The sequence below is a fragment of the Dermacentor silvarum genome, chromosome 6, assembly GCF_013339745.2.
Source record: "Dermacentor silvarum isolate Dsil-2018 chromosome 6, BIME_Dsil_1.4, whole genome shotgun sequence".
NCBI lineage: Eukaryota > Metazoa > Arthropoda > Arachnida > Ixodida > Ixodidae > Dermacentor > Dermacentor silvarum.
In genome coordinates, this window is record NC_051159.1 from 165,779,328 (window position 1) to 165,799,707 (window position 20,380).

The following is a 20,380-nucleotide window of genomic DNA, read 5'->3' on the forward strand; positions in this document are numbered from 1 at the left end:
CACTATGATGTTAATGAGGAATGTTTGGTATAGCATTGGTATGGACACTGAATATGCACTGGACCTGCAATGTATGGCAAACACTAAACAGCGAGGAAAGCACTTGAAGCACTTCATATGCTGTCAGTCATGTGGAAATCGCTGTGAGATGTATCTATTGCATCGCTATATAATCATTCGAACGAGATAAAGTAACCGTGGAAAAAAATAAAAATAAAGATGGCTCAAGCTGATACAGCCACGTGAAACGCTGAACAAAGGAAGAAAAGATTTCTCCATCTCGGAAACCTGCAATTTAGAATGCAAACCATGGAGTCTCCAACACACGTGCATAAGTGCATTTTCGCACACAAGGAAACTACTAGACACAATATAAGCAGCCGCTATGCCATTCAAACGCTCTCTCGTACCTCAGTACACCTGCGCATAAAACGTTTCCGCACGTAGGACTCTTACAAAGGCCGCAATTTTCTCGTCACCGGAGCGACTATAGCATGCGGTTAAGAAACACTGCGCAGCTTGCACATGCAGTGGCGTATAGCGAACCTCTCAATCATCGGCTGCATTCTTAAGCATGCGGTATATGATCGTCTTCCTAGTCTATTCCTTGAAGCTCTAAGAACTTGTGCACAACCGCAAGAGTAAGACTATAGTTCATTAGGTCAGATCTATACTGTTTCTTCTCATTGAGAGCTACGTCGTCAAGTTGCCGTTTATATTGCACTGCGTTGAGTAGTCACTGGTATATTCTCGTAATCGGGTACTTGCGTGTAGTAACCATATCCTGCCTCCAGTTGTCCTATCTATTCAGTGTGAACGTGAAAAGTTTACGAGTTTGGTCTTCGGGGTAACTCGCAAATCCTTCTCGTTTTCACACAACTCGGACCAGCTCGCGAAGCAAAACCCGTCGTTTCCGCCAGGCCCTTTCACGCGTCTGTGGTGAGCCTAGTATGAGGATCTCCGTTTCCATCGCGTTTGAGTCGTTCATGGGTGCGTTGTTTGTCCCGTTTATTTATTCAAGACAGACAATCGCTGTTCACTTCTGGCGGCGACGACTACGGAACGCTCATTCGTATGCATGACTTGGGTTACGCGTTTCAGAAGCTCGCCTGCGGAATAGAGGTGATTTCGCACGAGCGCGAGGAACAGAAGCTGGTTTCAGGGTGAAGCTTTGATGTCACTTCCGGCTAAACCTGTGGCCCTCGTCCCATGTTATACTATAGTCTTCCTAGAGTGTTAGACGTAGGGATCACAGTTGTCTTATAAAAAAACTGGGCAATGTTGTCTGCGATACGATGGCTCAGTACTCGCTTCCCCATGGCCGGTTTGAGTACATTCGTTGAATTAGTTATTTGGATAGAGGTTACCTTTCCTCAGAGGTAGCATGTTAATACTGCAGTGAAGTGCGCGATGGAGATGGCCCGCATGTTTATTTATTTCTTTTTAGGTCTTCTTCATTTTTTTTTACATTCATTCATTTGTGATTAAAGAAAATCGGTGTTATTCCACTCTGTGAAGGTGGATGACCGGCGAAGCTGTGTATGTGGTTATTGGCCATTGCTTCGGTGAAACGTTCCAAGTTTGCGGATTTGGGGTGGCATGGCAGGTTCGAATTCCTTTCCGCCTCGCGGTCCTGGCGGGCAGCACGTTTACAGTGGCCCGCTCATCGTCGGTGGCCTCCTTGCGCCGCCGCCGCGCCCATTCCCTTTTCTGTTCACGCCATCGTTCTCGGTAGGCACGCTGTTCTTCTTCAGACCACACAACACCTGGCCTACCCATTTCCCGTCAGACTAGAACTGAGGAAAGGAGCCTACGTAGAGCATGACATCGGGAGAGAGAAGACACTCAGAATGGTAGGCACTAGTTTGAATACGCGGGATGGCATACACTTGTGTGGTGCCACGTAGACATGGCCGACGCGGGTCAAAGTGTAGTATCTGTTCTTATCGGCTTAATGACTGATGCGAGTTCTATTTGGACCCAAGATTTTAAACTTACTTTTGCAAATTGGCGGAGTGCTTCAAGCCTGCTTCCTTCCCCTCCACCGCGTGTCGGCCGGTATTGCACTATTTTCGGGATCGGCCCACGGCTTTTGGTCTGCGGACGTCGATCCGCTGGAAACTAGCCATATACAGCTTCGCTGTAAAAATAAATGATTCCAATACGAGCAGCTCAGGCGAAAATATCTCGAAGCCAAGCTGTACACCAGACGATATAATACTTCAAGGTAATGTTTACCACAGCCGAAATAACACTGAACAACAGACGCGCTTCAGGCCACACGACCCTTTTAACGCCAGCTCCGACACCATCACAATACAAACCATCAGCAGTTTACTTTGCAACGAAAGTAATCGGACCTCCATCCGCGACACCGTGTTTTAGGTAGACGCTTCATAAAGAAAAAGCAAATGAAAGCGTACAAAACGTCGTTAACCAGCCCAAACAGTTTATAGAATGGCGCATTCCCCGACGATGAAACAGCGTAGAAGGAGTACACTGACTCCGTTTGACGGCGGCGAGCATCAAAAACCGTGCTACATCTTCATTTAAAAAAGACATTCAACGTGGTTCGATAATGCCAGGAAATGGTCTGAAGAAAGAAAAATACAAGAAATACAAAGAAAGAAAGAAGAGAAAGAAAGAAGAAAGAAAGAAAGAAAGAAAGAAAGAAAGAAAGAAAGAAGAAAGAAAGAAGAAGAAAGAAAGAAAGAAAGAAAGAAAGAAAGAAAGAAAGAAAGAAGAAAGAAAGAAAGAAAGAAAGAAAGAAAGAAAGATGAAACGTGTGTACTTTTGATATACAGGGGTCCCAACTATCAAGCACCAAGATTGAAGATTGTGCAAATGCCACGTAGCTTGACAAAACTAAGGTAATGTCTGCCGTCGCTTGGAGACTTCATTAATTTATCACAACTTCCCAAACTAATAATTTAACCCAACTTCTGCAATAATATAATTATATGAGTGTCAATGAGAAAATTGTAGAGCAGCATGAAAAACTCCCGATACAGCTGTCTGCTGCTCAATACGTGCTACATAAAATTGTTTTTCAGAGCGCGAAAGAAGCACGCGAATACACGCAAAATTGTCGCGCTACTTGCCACTCGAGGCACTTCTCGTGTTTTGGTGGGCATCTTTCACGCTCGGAATATTAACACTTTTATGTAGCACGCATTGAGCAACAGGAAGCTGTAGCGGGAGATTCTCACGTTGCTCTACAATTTTCTCATTGATACTTTTAATCTAATTATATTATTAAAGAAGTTTATTTATTAATTAAGACTAATTATGCTATTAGACGGAATGCAAAAAATAATCTGAGTATCTCCAAGCGACAGCAAACAACATTGCCTTGGCTCTATTCCAGCTAAATGGCATTTGCATGCTTTTAAATCTTGGTGCATGATAGTTGGGACACCCTGTATACCGTAGGTCATGAAACTAAGCCATAACTGTTTCCTTACCGCATATTTGACCAATGTATTTCGCAACGCACTCTGAGCGATAATATTTTCTGGCAGCCGACCAAGGCTTATGAGTGCTGCACAACGTGGTACTTCAACGCCTAGTAGATGCACGCCGTGAGCTCCTTGAAGAAAGTTCGTAGGTCTAGCGCGTCATGTACAGAGCTTGTCGCAAAACAAGAGGTTCACAGCTGCTGATGCGTCCTATAAAGCACACGGAGAAATGAAAGAGCCTTGGATCAGCCTGTTCCATGCGTTATTCAAGCCACACTCTGATGAGGTCTTTACCAAGATCCCTAACAGCTAGCGTTCTCTACATAGTCCTTCCGTACAACGTGGAGTTATGTCGTATGCACTGAACAGAAGGCACGTTTTTTGCTACCATTGCAGTTGAAAAAATTTTGATTTGAGCTTTTTAGACTGTATTTGTTGATGAGTAATTTATTACCAAGCTTGCTGTGCAGTTTTCTGATATTTCTGAAGCCGCTCGCGCATTCTGCTCTGGTTCTTATGCTCTACCTAAGAACACCACTTCTACTCTGAGCAGTGGTGTGCGCAACAAGTACACTTCTCTCACAAGGCCTTACTTAGTGAAAAGTAAACCCGTAATCACAAATAAGCAGTTGTTCCAGCCATGAAGGAACCTAAGGAAACCACCATTAATTGTTTCTCAAGCCAATGCTATACGGTATTTTTTACGCATTATGATAACTTTGATGTCTCTCTTTGCGTTCTTAATTTTTTTCATATTTGTAGTTAAGCAACGTCACGCAATTTGACAAAATATGAACAGTTCGCAGTACAAACTGCACTCTATCAGTCTTTTCGTCCATCCTTGTCAGTAGTTTGCGTTAACATCGCAAGAAAGAAATGCTGGCTACCGGCAAAGCAGATTGGTGCCGCGACGCAGGCCTGAAAGCGTACTGAGCCGTAATGAACCGGCTTTTGAACTGAACCTCGTTGCAAGTCTCGTCTCCGCAGGCAGAAGAAACAAGCATCTCTTCAGGCAGCGTGGCGCCATCTCTCGAAGATGATCGAAGATCACCCGCGTCGCTGAACTCGCGGACCGCTGGCGTTGAAAAGAGCACAGACAACCCTGTCTCCACGCTAAAAGATGACAATCAAGTTTATAATGCACTGTATCTGCCTTTTGATCGTTGCTGTTGGAAATAGCAAATAAATGTTCAACCTACAGGTCACAGCTTGAGTGGTGTTGTGAACAAACAGTAGGAAGAACTCGAAAGCAACATTTTTTGTAACTTGTTTGGGCAGTAACTGGGGTATGTAATGCTGTCCTGTATAAAGGGTTGGGGGCCAGTGACCGCCTTTTTGAACTTTTGACTAGCTGCCCGGATGATTTCATTTTGTTCTCGCCACGATGTCCGGTTGTTCTCGTTTCAGTTCCCGGATAACGTTCTGGCTTTTGGCTCAAGGGCACTTGAAGGTCGCCGACAACGGGAGCTAAAAGCATTTCATGCTTAATACAAACGCGCGCAGACTAGAACTTTTATCGCCTTTATTTTCCATAGATTTCTAGTGAAACACTCCATGGTATGTCAGCCACACTCAAGTAAATCTCTTAGTACCAGGGCTTTCGATAAAATCCTAGGTCACCTAAGCACTTTTTATAACTTGTGAATGCGAAAGCGTAAATTTCCAATTGAACGCGGCTGAGGGGTCCTTTGAGTTATGAACTCCTCGCGTCACGCGAGCGCGTTGAGACTCTTGGCGCGTTTTGATTTGGCCTTACCGAGGCGCAGTTAGAGCGCAGGCGAGAGCTTGCCTCTGACAAGGAGCGCGCGGATGACACAGGATCTCGAGAGCGATGGTGACGTGGCGTCGCGAAGATGTCCTCTCCCCTCACGCAACATCTGGCGCGCAATCGTGGCAGCAGGTGTTCCCTTTCGCCCGCTCTGCTCCATCGAGGCTCAGATCGTGATGTGGCGTCGCAGACAATGGCAATGCGAGTTTAGGTGCCGTTTCGCTGCTACAGACGACAGACGCAGGTTTTTGCGCTCAATGGGCCATTGAACACCTTCGCATCAAAGGATGTGCACACAAGTAACTTCATTTACACCACTTGCATAAAAAAATCGGCATAGCTTGCACTTGTGGCGCAAGGCTAATGACACAGCGGAGCTGATCGGTTCCTAGCCGGTCCTGACTATACGAAGTGATGCTAAGTTATACGAAGTAATGCCAAGTGATGCTAAGTTATACGAAGTATATAAGCATTTCCTCGTGGTCCGTGGCATCAGAGAACACCTCGCGAAGCACTTGCAGTCAGAGGACACGTAGGGGAAGTAGGGCGAAAGCGATGTACAGTATACGGGCGGTGCGCAGCAGACGACACGCCGGGATGAGGTCACGGCGCATGCGCAGTAGCGCACAGCTGGTGGGAGCTCGGCCGAGCCACCGCCAGAGGCGCCTGCTGCAGTCACGGACACCGCGAGCATTCGGCGCTAATGCGGGGAAACGGAGAAGCGCGGATGGCGTCGGCAGCACCTCTGCGCGTTGCCTCGTTGATGCTGCTACAATTTGTTTCTCACTCTCTCTCTCGCTCTCATTTTCTCTTACTCGCTCCCGAGCATAGCGCGCGACGCTCCGCGGTGTGGTTGCTAGGCAACGCAGTTGCAGTCGGCACACATTACGGCCGGTTTAAACAGGTCCGCCGTTAAATATATAGCGACGGAACACACGTCTACACTGATGACTAAACTGCATCGACCAGTTCCGGCGGCGCTGTAGTGATACCGACAAAAGGAATAACCCAACGGTTCAATGCTTCACATATCACTATGTCTGTAGCTGCAGACCTCGCGGCTCTCGGCGGTGCATTCCGCATGATTGATACAGCGAGTCCTGCAAAATGAGCAGTCTTCTGTTGCTCAAAGCCACAATTACAATGTATGTGGTCATTCCTTGGACATGCAACTCCCGACCAACTCACGTGGGAAATTGTGGAACTTAACCACCACGTCAGAGAAAAACTCCACGAGAGTTCTTTTCAATGGACACCCGGGTTTTGCGGTATCACTGGAAATAATGATGCAGACAAGGCTGCTCAGACGTCACATCAATAACAGTACATTCGGATTCCACTCTCTAGGACAGACACTGCGAGATAGCTTCGCTTTCTGGAACGCACACTATCGTTAGCCGAGCGGGATAACGCACATAAAAGGCGCAAAGGACTCCAGAGACTAAACCCTTGGCTGCAACTCAGACCTTACCAACCGTTATAAAGAGAACAGGTGAATATACCCTATACCACAAGCACCCTTACGAGAGCGCAGGCCACTATCCTCGGCCTGATTCAAACTAACACCCTTACCACTCCTCCTCGCTTAACGACCTTCACAGATGAAGAGATTGACACAATATGCAAAAACTGCGATAAAAATGCCATAGCAAACCCCACAGCCACATACTCTGGGAATGCGAGGGCCTTGCCCCACCCAGAGAGCTTCTGCCAGCTCCCTCAGAAACGTCATGGGAGACCCTAATACGGTCCCCCTAACAAAAACACAAAAAGGAATCATTGCCTGGGCGGAAGAGGTCGCCGCAGACAAGCGGCCATCTACAAAGCCCTGAAATTTCTCTTAATAAAGTTGATTCATCTTCCAACTCAGACCTCCACCAGGGACTGCACCGACGCGAAGCACCTCTTCTGTGTCGGTTGTGGTTTGGAACTTCCTTCACGAAAGCTTATTCAGCACTTATTAGAATGACTGACATTCCGGCAAGTGACGTCTGCGCCTGCGAGGAGAACACTGATAACCTATTGTGTCAGTGTGCTCTATTTGAAATACAAAGTCAGTTCATGTCCGATGCCTTAAGGCGACTAAATGATCGTCCACTGAGCGAACAGACACTACTGGAACACCGTCCTCACCGATCATCCGCCCAAAAGGCAGTACAGACACTTTCGTGCTTTCTGAAAACGACTGGCTTGTGCGAGCGCATTTGACAGCGTAGTGCTTTCCGCGCACGTGCACACATTCACCGCTTTCATCTCTCCATTATATTCCTCTTTTTCCCTTCCCTAGCGTAACGATGGCCAATCAGACACTTTTCCGGTTAACCTCCCTGCTATCGCTCTTTCATTTCTCAATCTGTCTAATGAAACACTCGTGTAGCAAGCGTTATCACATGCCGCGCCTCATTCAGTGCACGTTACGAAGCCTCGAGGGGCTAAAATTACCCCGGAGCACTCCACTTTGTCAAAGCGCCTGCTTTACTTTCGGACGCGGAATCTTATCAGTTAACCAAGTCTTGGAACACCGAGACGAGCGCAGTAACCAATCTTTCCTCGCAATCGTTGATACTTGGGAGGAGGGTGCAAATGCGACTAATGAAACACTGCATACCGTTAAAGAGGGCTCTCGGCAACCTCCTTCACGGCCTGGTGTACGTAAACGTCGGACCGTTGCGTGCACCCGACCTCTCGCCTGTAATTTCGACGCCTCCGCAAGTAATTTTCTCGGACAGTCAGCCAGCGAATAAACTGTGCGGCTCGCCCAGTGTAGCACTCGAGCTCGTATAGCTGGGCACACCAAACCCCTCTACGCGAGGTCTGCGTGAACAGGGGGGAAGGGGGTTGGTGGAGGCTGCAAGCGCCCTCGTTGACCGCGCTCATTGCCGCCCCAATTGGGTCACGCGGTGGCTAAGAGCCGCGGGATTTCCGCGATCCTCAGCGCGAGCGACATCCTTGCGCCTTGTCTTTGCGAACTCGAAGTCGCAATGCAGCCCTGTGCATTCTGTAATGATCTACAGCCCGGCATCCCAAGCAAAAGAAAACACGGTGTGGGTGCGTATATATATATATATATATATATATATATATATATATATATATATATATATATATATATATATATATATATACACGGAAACGTAAACTGTTTCTTTTCGCCGAAGTGCAAATGAAAAAACTCGCGGTCGGTATCTTTTTTTGTGCGCGCGCGCGTGCGCGCGCGCGTGTGTGTGTGTTTGTGTGTATTTGCACATGGGTAAGCGCAAGAGGTGGGTCGGAGGACGGGGCAGTGTATCTGCACTGCAGTATTTATAAAGTCGATATAAACGAGCTCATTTTGTCATCACGATTTGTATCGTCCTCACATCGGACTAGTCGGCCAGATCTGGCTATTAATAGGTTTACCGCAATGCGCAGCTATTTCTGTCCGCTTTCGCCACACGCGCAAGCTACGAGTCTTCTGGTCCTTAGCGTATAGGGCAATGGTCAGCGTTACGAGCTTCGTTAAAGGGCCGAAAGTCGCGAAGTCCTGGCTCGCTTGGAACGTCTCGTAGATGCCGAAACTGCGTGTCTTCTCGACTGTCACCGAAGAGCGCTTCTTTTGCTTCTGTCAGGCTCGTTAGCGGCTTGGGCAACCTCTCGGGATACAATGTGGCCTCACAGGGCTCTCGATCACCAGCTGTCGTTTTGCGCTTCACGTCAGTGATCGGTGTTTCTCATCAGACGCTCTTGCGCCGGGGCGTGCTCGCGCGTGCATACGTGCAGTTTGCTTGTTTGTTAAAACAATCTGTGGTATTACGTGCCCAAACGAACGATCTGACTGATGTGTGCCGTAGTGGGGGACTCCGGACTAATTTTGACCACTTGGGGTTATTTAACGTGCACATAAATCTAAGCATAAAGCGTTTTGCATTTCGCCTCCATCTCAATGCGGCCGTATCAACCGGGATCACACCCACGACATCAACCTCGGTAGCGCAACGCCATAGTCACTTAGCTGCCGCGTTGGGTGTTGTGTGTGTGCGTGCTCATTCGTTGATCCGGCACGTGCAAACACATTGGTCCACGTTCTGGAGTTAATTTGAGAAAGCATGGTTCTGTCTCCCCTTGACTATTCTTAAAGGTAGTTCGAAGGACGGGGGGAGTAAAGCGTGCTCAAGCTGTAGAAGAAGAAGAAAGACAGAATTTGTAGTAAAGGGGCCAGGTGGCGGGGGAGAATAAAGAAGTTAGTAACGGCGACGTGAACAGTACTCTGTCTGTTTATAATGTGCGGGATTGTTACATAGTTAACCTGGCATCACACGTGATGACGTAATAAAATAAAGCCTCGTTTTAACAAAATTCTCTTTTACGAAAATTTCGATTTAAAAAAGTGTGTTTGATTCTTTGCCACGTATGCGTAGGAGTTAATGCGTCGAAAACCTCGAAGGAACAAAGTAAATATATTGCCCGATGAGATGAAATATGTGGCACACTGCTAATGTATTTTCCATATGGTATCCACTGAGTGGAATATATCTGAAAAATATGTTTGGCTTACTAAGTGTGAGACTTTTGTGGAACAAATACCTTTAAGGGTTTGCTGTTCCTTCGGTGGAAATTCCTGCCTCTGCTATAAATATGTATTGCTTTTAATCTCGATTCCCATAGGTCCTGCTAAGTGGAAAATAGTTTCAAAAACGTTCCGCTTACTTTATGTAACCAAAGTGGAACAAAATTAAGAGGCTACGCCAGATTTCCGTTCAGGTTCTTCTTCTTCTTTCTGGGGTTTTACGTGCCAAAACCAGTTCTGATTATGAGCCACGCCGTAGTGGAGGGCTCCGGATTAATTTTGACCACCTCGAGTTCCTTAACGTGCACTACAACGCATGCACACGGTGGTGGACTCCACTGACCCGCTAAGTTCTGTCGCATTCATGAAGAAACACAAGACACTCTCAACGTGCTCGCTCTCAACGATACATGCATTCGCAACGCGAAATTACACCTATTATTAGGATAGCAATTGTATGGAGACTCCGGGGGAAATTCTGCCGTCTGCGTAGCCGTCGCCGTGAGGTCCGGCAGAATTTCCACGGGTGATAATATCGTGGCCATGCGTCGCATGCTCTAGGTGCGAGAGAAAGCATTCGAAAATAGTCGAGAAGGATGGTGGCTGGGTGCGGCGGCGTCATATCGCGCACGCAAGGGAGGAAGGTGAGGAGGGGGCACTCCGATGTTTAGCGCGCGCAAGGGCGGAGCTGGCAGATGCGTGCGTGTCCTAGGAGGAGGGAAGGGGCAGTGTTGCTCGCTTCGTCGCTTGTACTCCTGCCTCTGTAGCGCGTGCGGTCATCGAGTGAAATGTGTTCCTGTTTGACTGTGCGCGCGACACCATGCTCGTTAATTTAGTTAGTAAGTGAATGTTTGAAGCAATTCGTACGGACGATAAAACAACTAACCTAACTTCGTATAGCTGTCTTGCTATCGGAATGAATGCTTCGGCTTTCGGGTGATACAGCCACATTTTTTTTTGGTCTTGAACAAAATTATGTTATTCGCATGAATGTTTTATTTGTTTTTGATTTAACGAGATAATTTTCAGGTCCCATCAACTTGGTTAGGTTGAGGTTCCACTGTGCCGGCATAAGTTGTATTGCCATTCCTAATTCAACCACTTGTCGGTGAGACAGGTAGTGCGGATTGGATTTCAGCATGACTGATTCGGTTAATTGAGTATATTATACTCAGCACGAAAGCACGCAGTTGATACAGGGATGAACTTATAATTGGCGATGGCGCTGGGGAACAGTTTCAGGTTTTTGGAGATTGTAGGCTGCAAAGCGCGTTGGACGCATCAGAATGGAGACGCGTGTGTAGTGGTAAGCTGCCTAAGCGTGATGTCGAACTTCTAAAGCTTAAATTGCGGAACCATTAGAGCGCTTGAGTTTCGGAAACAGCTTTATCGATTACCACTCTATTAGTGGCGTAGCGTAGAGGCAACGAAGCCGTGGTGTCTGTGTTCGTGTTTTAGGTCAAGTCTCGCAGCGGTGTAATGGTTTACTAAAAGTTCGAGGAATTCAAAACTTTCAGCAGCATAATTTCCCGCGATGGAAAATCGAGAGAGAGTTAATACTACGTTGTTCTGCAGCTGCTATGATCGCAGTTCGGAACAGTGATGCAGTGGGCGTTCAAGTTATTTGTAACTTCGAAACACAGGTTCTGCATTAATCTTCCGAGGTAGAACTTGTAGAACGATGTAGCTCTACATCGTACTGCTGTGTGAGCGCTTGTAAACCTTCCCGTCTTTTTGTTTTTCTCAAGCACGTGTGCTTCTTTTTCTTTTCCAAATCATGCCATATTTTCGCTTCCACCGTGCCCTTCATTCATTCATAGTAGCAAAGTGCATACCTGCATTTCGTTAACTTCCCTGCCTGTTCTCTCTCCGACCTATTACTCTTGCTGTCCTCTCTCGCATTATCTTTTCATGGAGGTCGTTTAGGTTGCTCAAGCAGCAGGCGCAAAATCATTGCTGCCCTGTGAGATCCCTCGTTTTTCTACATGCGAACCGAGATTATCCTTCAACGCATGTCTACGGAAACATGATTGCGTTTCCAGGCATTCGCGTAATGGCCCACGTGCGCCATCCTTTTTGCATGATCCTTCCTGCATGCAGTACAGCTTTGCTTACCTGCAAACGAATGAGGAGCAAGATTCAGTGAATCTTCCACAGTATTCGAGCGCCATGCCGTGGCCAGAATACCATTCAATTTCCACCCTACCTCTTTTATTCATGCCAACCCTCTCCCATTACCCCACGCCTTCCGTTTTATACTTGATGGTTTCTTTGCTGGGTGAATTTAGACATTTTTTCACGCGGTATTGCTTGACCAGTATCAGAAGATAATGAGACCGATTACTTGCACATGGTTATCTGCAATAGCAGTGTGAGCTATGCAAACTCGACTCATGAGCAAAATGCTCGAAAATGCATACCCAAAACCCCATACATGGCAAAACCAATCAGCAGTAGAGAGCTCATCGCCGAGGCGCCCCTGTTAAAACACGATCAGTAATTCAACATATCGGAAGAAATTTAAATCCACCATGTTTTCCTTCTTTTTGCTTCAGCTTTATTTTTTTTTTCGTGTTTTCAGTGCTATTTTTACCCATCCTGCCATCCTGTTATTTGGGCCAGGACAGTAGCGGCACGGAGACGAAAAGAAAAAAGAAAAAAAAAAACAAAAAATAACAGTTGGTCTCTGCTCTCCTAAAACGGAACTCGCCTCGAAGAACACTTCAGCTCGTTCAGAAGCTTTTCTTATTCGCTGAGATCTACAGAACTCATTAGTGTGATCATTTTGTGCGTTGATTTCCGTCGGGAGAAGCGACTCATTAGTCTTCCATATCGAGCCGAAGCAAAGCTAAGTAACGTTTTTAAATGTACATGGTTAGAAGCCAGACGCGGTCTGGAATTTGACTGTTTAAGTGGAGCAGTCTAGTGTTGACACGGGCATAATAGGAGCGGATTGAGATCATGTGAAAGTACAAAGGTTGGCACGCTGACCATGGGAGAGCCCGGTTGGCTACCCTACACACTGTCAAGGAGAAGAAGAGGCAAAGGAAAATAAAGTGAGATAGGAGTTCACAGAAAACACGCATGCGCTAGAAAAATGTGTGGTGCCTAGATTCAATCACTCAAGGCAGATGACCTTAACAAATTGCACTGACGCCTACTTGCACTGCCAATTTGCGAAGTAATTTCTCATAGGGCACTGAAACTTACAAATAGAGTCCAGTGGCCAAAGAACATGCATCGCTATGTCGGATCTTCTATTCTGCACCGTTATTGCGTTTATCTTGTTTTTCGCGAGTGGAGAGACTGCGCAAATGTCTTAGCACGAGGAGCACACCTGAACAACAGGAAGGGCGAGTCTGGCAAAAAGCGATTCTCACGTTTAGGTTGTTGAAAAGCAAAGGCACTTTACTTAATTTGCAGGGTGTTCAATGATTTGTTCTTCGAATGCGCTAAGCACGAATGCTCAAGGAAACAGATTTCTAACGTTTGTTTTGCCACGTTCAGGGCACTTTAATTTATGCGTATAGGTCGACAGAGGTATATTGAAGCACGGAATATGAGATTTTCAAAAACTTAAGGCACCTGAAGCGTTGCCTCCATTGCTATGGCATTCATCCTGCTCCTGAGCGCGTGGTCGCGTGTTAGAATCCCCGCCCCGGAAGCCGCACTTTGATCGCTCCGACTGCAAGAACGCTCCTGTACATAGATTTATATGCACGCTACAGAATTCTAGGAAGTCATAATGATTCAGGAGCCCTCCCTCTGTAGCGTCAATCATAAGACGCTGAGCAGTTTCTAGACGTAAAGCCTCTCAAACTTCTTTTAATCACGGCAATTTAACAAGCATGCATAGAATCAATTCCAAATAGTGGGCTAATTTAAGCCCGAATCAATTTGGGTCCTTCGTGATGCGGCTTTAATTTTGTGCGCTATAGTCATTTTCCGCGTAACGAGAAAGCAAGTGTAACTTTGCTTGGTTAATAACAAACGCCGAGTATGTGTTGTTCTTTTCTTTCCTTCTTGTTTGCGTTTTTGCACGCCTGCCTTTCCGGAACCTGAACTCCGAGCAACTAGTTCAACTTTAATTCGTTCTAAACCGAAAAACAGTTGCTGTTTTACGGGTGCAAATCAGTGCACGAATACGGACAATCTATTTGTTAATCCATGTTTTTTATACCGCGAAGTTGTAGAACTGTTATAACGTGCTTATTCGCTAAGGATTAGTTACCTGACCTGGAACCCATAGAGTTGTGAGTACACTGTCAGTGTTCACTGCTCTACAAAACAGAATTAGTGGTTAAAACGGATTAGTTCTTCGTAAACAAGGACGGGAAGCAACAATAGCAATTCAACGCTTGAGATAAGTTTGGTGAGTGGATTAACACGTGTAGCTGGAAGTTGGAGACTGCACACAGCTACTGAAAAGCTCCCGAAGTCTCCGCTTTCATAGAGACGATTTCAGAAAGATTGCGGACGTTGCCACAGCTGAACGGAAGGGCTGATAAGCAGACTACGGCGCATGTTGGGGTACTTCACTTCTTTACCGCGATACATTCGTTTCCACCTGTACTGGCACCGAAAGAACCAGAAAAGGCACATAAAAAACGAAACATGGGCCTGGTGTTTTTGCGTATAATGGTGAATGCATTCATTAACTTGGTCCTCTTGTTGTGTGTGTTTCTTTTATGGGACACTTTCACCCATGGCCTGGTGTTTTTCCGTATAATGGTGAATGCATTCATTAACTTGGTCCTCTTGTTGTGTGTGTTTCTTTTATGGGACACTTTCACCATCATCATTATCATCAGCCTATATTTATGTCCACTGCCGGACGAAGGCCCCTCCCAGTGATCTCCAATTACCCCTGTCTTGCGCTAGCTCATTCCAACTTGCGCCTGCAAATGTCCTAACTTCATCACCTCCCCTAGTTTTCTGCCGTCCCCGACTGCGCTTCCCTTCTTTTGGTATCCATTCTGTAACTCTAATGGTCCAGCGATTATCAATCCTACGCATTACCGCGGCAGCCCAGCTCCATTTTTCCTCTTAATGTCAACTAGACTATCGGCTATCCCCGTTTGCACTCTGATCCACACCGCTTTCTTCCTGTCTCTTAACGTTAGGTGTAACATTTTATTGCGATAGCAATTATATGGACACTTCAACCGCATTTCTGCCGTCATCGTCGCCGTCGTCGTCGCCGTCGCCGTGAGGTTCCGTATAGATTCCAAGGGCGATAAAATCGTCGCCGCGCGCCGTATGCGCGAGCGAAAGCACGCGGGGGACGCGCGCTATCACGGAGGGCGAACGCATGGCGGAAAGCAAACGCGACCGTCCCGCGAAAGGCCGTTGGGGTATGGGAGGGAGGGAGGCGGGGCGGCGCTGTGCTCCGGCGCCAAAGGCGTATCTTACCACTCAATCTCCCACGCGAAAGCAAGAAACGGAAGAGGGGGGAGGGGGGGGGGGGGCAGCTTCTCCTCTGCCAACAACTTCTCTGCCCGGCGGTCGCCCGCACCGTCTCTTATCTCCACACGGCTCTGACCTTTGTATGGGCTGTGCATTTGCCGCTCAGTTTCCGTTGAAGCGATAGACCGCGCGAACTTGCGCTTGCTGCCAGCGTTTTGACAGTCGTTGGCTGCGGTCATTCAGTGTGATCTATTCATGTTTGCTTGTGCGCGCTGACACCACGATTGTTAATTCAGTTAGTAAGCCAATGTGTCCAAGTTTATGCAGCCGATAAAACTACTATCCCTACTCCGAATAGCGCTCTACTAATTTGCTATCGCAATCGATGCTTCGCCTTTCGGGCGAAACTGCGACACTTTTGTTCCATCGCTCTTTGTGAGGGTCCTTAATTCGTTCTCGAGCTTTTTTATTAACCTCCAAGTTTCTGCCCCATATGTTAGCACTGGTAGAATGCAATGATTGTACACTTTTCTTTTCAACGACAGTGGTAAGCTCCCAGTCAAGATTTGGCAATGCCTGCCGTATGCACTCCAACCCAATTTTGTACTTCTGTAAATTTCTTTCTCATGATCAGGGTCCCCTGTGAGTAATTTACCTAGATAAACATACTCCTTCACAGACTGTAGACTCTGCCTGGCGATCCTGAATTCTTGTTCCCTTGCCAGGCTATTTAACATTATCTTTGTCTTCTGCATATTAACCTTCAACCCCACTCTTACACTTTCTCGGTTAAGGTCCTCAATCATTTGCTGTAATTCATCCCCATTGTTGCTGAACAGGACAATGTCACCTGCAAACCGAAGGTTGCTGAGATATTTGCCGTTGATCCTCACTCCTAAGCCTTCCCAGTCTAAGAGCATGAATACTTTTTCTAAGCATGCAGTGAATAGCATTGGAGAGATTGTGTCTCCTTGCCTGACCCCTTTCTTGATAGGTATGTTTCTACTTTTCTTGTGGAGAACCAAGGTTGCTGTGCAATGCTTGTAGATATTTGCCAAGATATTCACGTATGCCTCCTGTACTCCTTGATTGCGCCATGCCTCTATGACTGCAAGTATCTCTACTGAATCAAATGCTTTTTCATAATTGATAAAAACAATATAGAGATGTTGATTGTACTCCCCAGATTTATCTATTACCTGATTTACGGATATGATCCATTGTAGAATATCCCTTCCTGAAGCTAGCGTGTTTCTTGGTTGGCTGAAGTCAAGTGTTGGCCCTGATTGTATTGAAAATTATTTTGGTGACCATTTTATACAATACTGAAAGCAAGCCAATGGGTATAATTCTTCAATTCTTTAACGTCTCCCTTCTAATCGATGAGTGTATTGTTGGCGTTCTTCCAGATTTCTGGTACTATTGAAGTAGTGAGGCATTGCGTATAAAGGGCCGCAAGCATGATATCTCCTCCATTTTTGATTAAAACGACTGTTATTCCGTCTTCTCCAGTAGCTTTTCCCCTGGTCATGTCTTTCAAGCCTCTTCTAACTTAATCGCTAGTTTTAGACGGGAGAAGAAGATAAAGCAAAATCAACAAAGTATTCAGTTGGGCCGCTCAAAAAAAAAAAGACGTTTTGCTATAGAAGGTAGAGATATATCGTTGTGAGTTTTGTATTTATTTATGAACGCATAGTTGTTCGAAATATAAAAAAGAAGCAGTGCCCCAGGTGTTGGCGCTCTTATTACGATGGGCTTGTCACTTTTAAAAGAATTAGGGTCGCAGTAGACATCTGTTTTGATAAGCAAAGTGAGGAACTTCGTAATCGCGCTAAAGCATGACTCGACTCGTGGTTTCTGCATACGTCCGAAGTTCCCAATTCCCTGCGTTTAGACTACCCTCGGAAGACACGCGTAGCATTGCTGAAGTTTATTTTTTGCAGAGATTAAAATATTTAAATGCCCTGCGCTATAAGTTTAGCGTATGAGTACAAAACCACACGTGCGACCCTATAAGTCAAGTTTTGCGAGTTTTATTGTCATGGTTCTTTCGAGTTCTTACAGACGTACATGCCGCAAAAAGAGGGATTTTCCGGATGGAGCAAGCATTTCAGAGGCTTAGTGTTCTGAAATAAGTGCCTCAAACATGGACCACTTATAAGTGTTTCCAACCAGCAAATATATATATATTGGGCATGGCTTGACCTTCTAAGCAGGAAAAGAAAAAAAAAACACTGAGTAAAGGTACAAAAAAGCTTTTTTTTTTCATTGATATCCTTATGATTAGTTAAACCGTTTATGAGTTTTCATAGTGCGATTCAAGAACTTTCTTCTGTGTGCGAGTGGGGATCTCCAAATTGCCGTTCGCGATCTCCAGTTTCTTATGTATAGTTCATGTTGGTGCCCGCTGCTGGCGATCGCATTAAACTGATTACATTTGCAAATTCGAGTTATTCTTAAGCTCTGTTGTTTTCATTTTGCACGATACAAACGTAAATGATAGCGGAAGATAAGTAACGAGACTTTGCCATAATGAGCGCGAGACCGTTTTCAAGTCTTCCCTTGAAAGCGATTCCACATCTCTCGAAGAAAGGCCGGTCTGGAAAATTCATTAAAGATTAATGAGTCAACGGAAGAGGCCACTTTTACGCATATCTGCTTCTTTTCGTGCTCGTACGCCACTGTGCTAGCAGGAAAGAACAAGAAATGATTACAGTACCATCCGCTAAAATATTCCCAATTGAAACGCAAGAATGGGCTACTGCGAAGCCACAATTAACAAAAAAAAAAGGTTATGACATTTTCCGCATTGCCCAGTAGTCCCCGAGAGCTTTGGCACGTCGTATGCTCTCTGTGAAAATTATACGGGACATTTCTTAATTACGCCACTTTAAAAGATTTCGTTCGCTTTGTGATAACGATAGTAATAAGGAAGTTACGCCCGCAGTGTGGAGAGAGGCTTCGCAATTTATAGGTTATTACGCGAATCGTGGCTCATATAGCTTAGTTTTTTAATAACTCCAACACAAACCCTGATAACGTTTAATGAACAAGATCGCAGCGCTATTCACGAGTGTGCGTAATGAGCCGTTAGGAGAGAACGACTACCGCCATTCTGGCCAGAAATTTCAGCGCATATGAGCAGCCCGCAGATTCCCACATCTAGTTGAACTCCGTATAGGCACGTGCATATTTGAGTTATGCGTGGTGAGCGGATGTTTAGAGCCGGCCTGCTCTTTGATGGCTGATTATCCTATTATTCGATCGCTTTTCCCGCTTCTCTATATATACACTCTAAAAACTAAAAAAAAAATCACTGGAAACATGTATGTGCTAGATCAACTGCCATGTTCCGTATATAAATTTGAACTCATTTTCCGCAGTTATCGTACTGCCACTTGAAGTACGTTTGTATACAGGGAACGTTAGCAGTCACATAGAAGAGACAAAGAAACACAACAGAACAGGGCGTCACTTACAAGTTCTTCATTCTGGAAGACACTTCTACGTACATAACAGGTCTTCTTCTATAGTTTTTTTTTTTTTGTCGCTATACAGAATTTTTCTAAATCGACTGCGAGATATGTGCAGCTACATGGCTACTGAGACATGTGCAGCTACATTGGTGCATCGGCAGCCCACGTGAATTCAAACTAGAATCTACTATTCAAGTCAAGCTGAGTTCTTTTTAGGTTTCATAGTAAATCTGATTGTATTAGCATATTTGCGACAAGATGTTCCTTCGTTGAAATGTTTCACCGTGCCAAGTGTCAGTGTATCAGAAAGCACTTCGAAGCAATCATTCAAATCTACATATCCTTTTTTTTTGCCATTCAGGTAGACATGTTATCTAGAGATCATACACTTTGAATTCGGAGATCAAGGGATATCTCCGCCGAAAGAAGATACCAAAGATAATCATTTCATGTGTATCGTGGTTCAACAAAAGCGTTAACGAAGCTATATTATGCCACCAGTGTGTCACGTGCCCCTGCAATCTGTGTGTGACTCTGTACATATTCGTAAAAGTACTGCGCTCCTGTTCGTAAATGCGCTACGAATTATAGGAGTAGTTCACAAAGCAGCTAGGGGGCGTTGGCGCAGTGGTTAGATGCTTTCATTTATCATGTGGTGTTATTGTGGTGATGAGTGCCGTTCTTTCGGGAGTACGGACAGGCTGTGTTTCTTGAGCGCTTCTTTGGCGATACTCACGCAGTGAACCAACAAGCCCAAACGAAAGCTTTATTGCCGTTTTTTTTATGTTTCGTTTTTGGCACAGGCTTCTCAATTATTGCTTTGCTTAGCCCACTGATGCATTGTTTCTATTGTTTGTTTCTGTAAAGTTACTTTTTTTATTTTTCATAAGTATGAGAGCGGAGCTAGAATAGCCATCTCTTGCGCAAGCCCTGTAATAGCTTTCAAAGGTCGGAAATGTAAGCCAACAAAAATTGTAAAATGAGTGCGAGAATCCTGAGCCAGATCTCTTCGGCTTCTTCGTGAACTACCCTGCTTTGGTAACCATCAAGCCGAAAATATTTATGGAAATATATTCAATATGCACCAGCCTATTCCATTAGAGCTTTAGCGGAAGATTATCTCCTGTTTCTTCTTCTTTGTTGTGGCGGAGAATACGAGTACGCGGCAGAGCCAAAAATTTGTTGCGAAAATGTAAGTTATTTTCAGCTTGTTAGGTAGATTCGGCTCCACTTCGGTTTACTTCAGGTTTAAACCTCGTGCAAGGACTCATCGCGTCATTCGCTGCACTGCGAAGGATGTAAATTTTAATGCGAATGAACTTTCACACCAAACTTTCCGTGTACCTGAGCATAGGAGCCTGCCGCTCTTGCCACATTTATCATTCCATAGGCACGAATGATAACGACGTATTTCCTGTGCGCTTAATTTTTAATACCATCCTGGAACGTGTCACGCATGGAAGATGCTTTCGCAGAAAATTACTTTTTTTTTTTTTTGCATGTGTGTGTGCGATACCAAAGGGCGTCAAACAGTGACAAAAGATGCGCACTGATTTTTCTGGAAAAGTTAATAACCAATGCCTCCTAGATAACATTATTCTTTCTTTTGCGTGCTTTGAGCCGGAACTCCAGGTACTAGTCAGATACTGAAAACATACGATTTGCATAAGCAGGACACGCTCCAGTGCTGTTGTTCTTGTATGAAAAAAGAGTACTTAAAATACAT

The 20,380-nt window shown here is 45.5% G+C and overlaps 1 protein-coding gene and 1 non-coding gene across 2 annotated transcripts in view; both read left to right on the forward strand.

Moving 5' to 3' along the window:
- LOC119455210 (uncharacterized) overlaps positions 1-20,380 on the forward strand; it is a 251,918-nt gene that overhangs the window by 77,082 nt on the left and 154,456 nt on the right. The window lies entirely within an intron of this gene.
- Positions 1,910-2,092, forward strand: LOC119457184 (U2 spliceosomal RNA). The gene has a single exon (XR_005193184.1). It is a non-coding gene; the product is annotated as a U2 spliceosomal RNA (small nuclear RNA).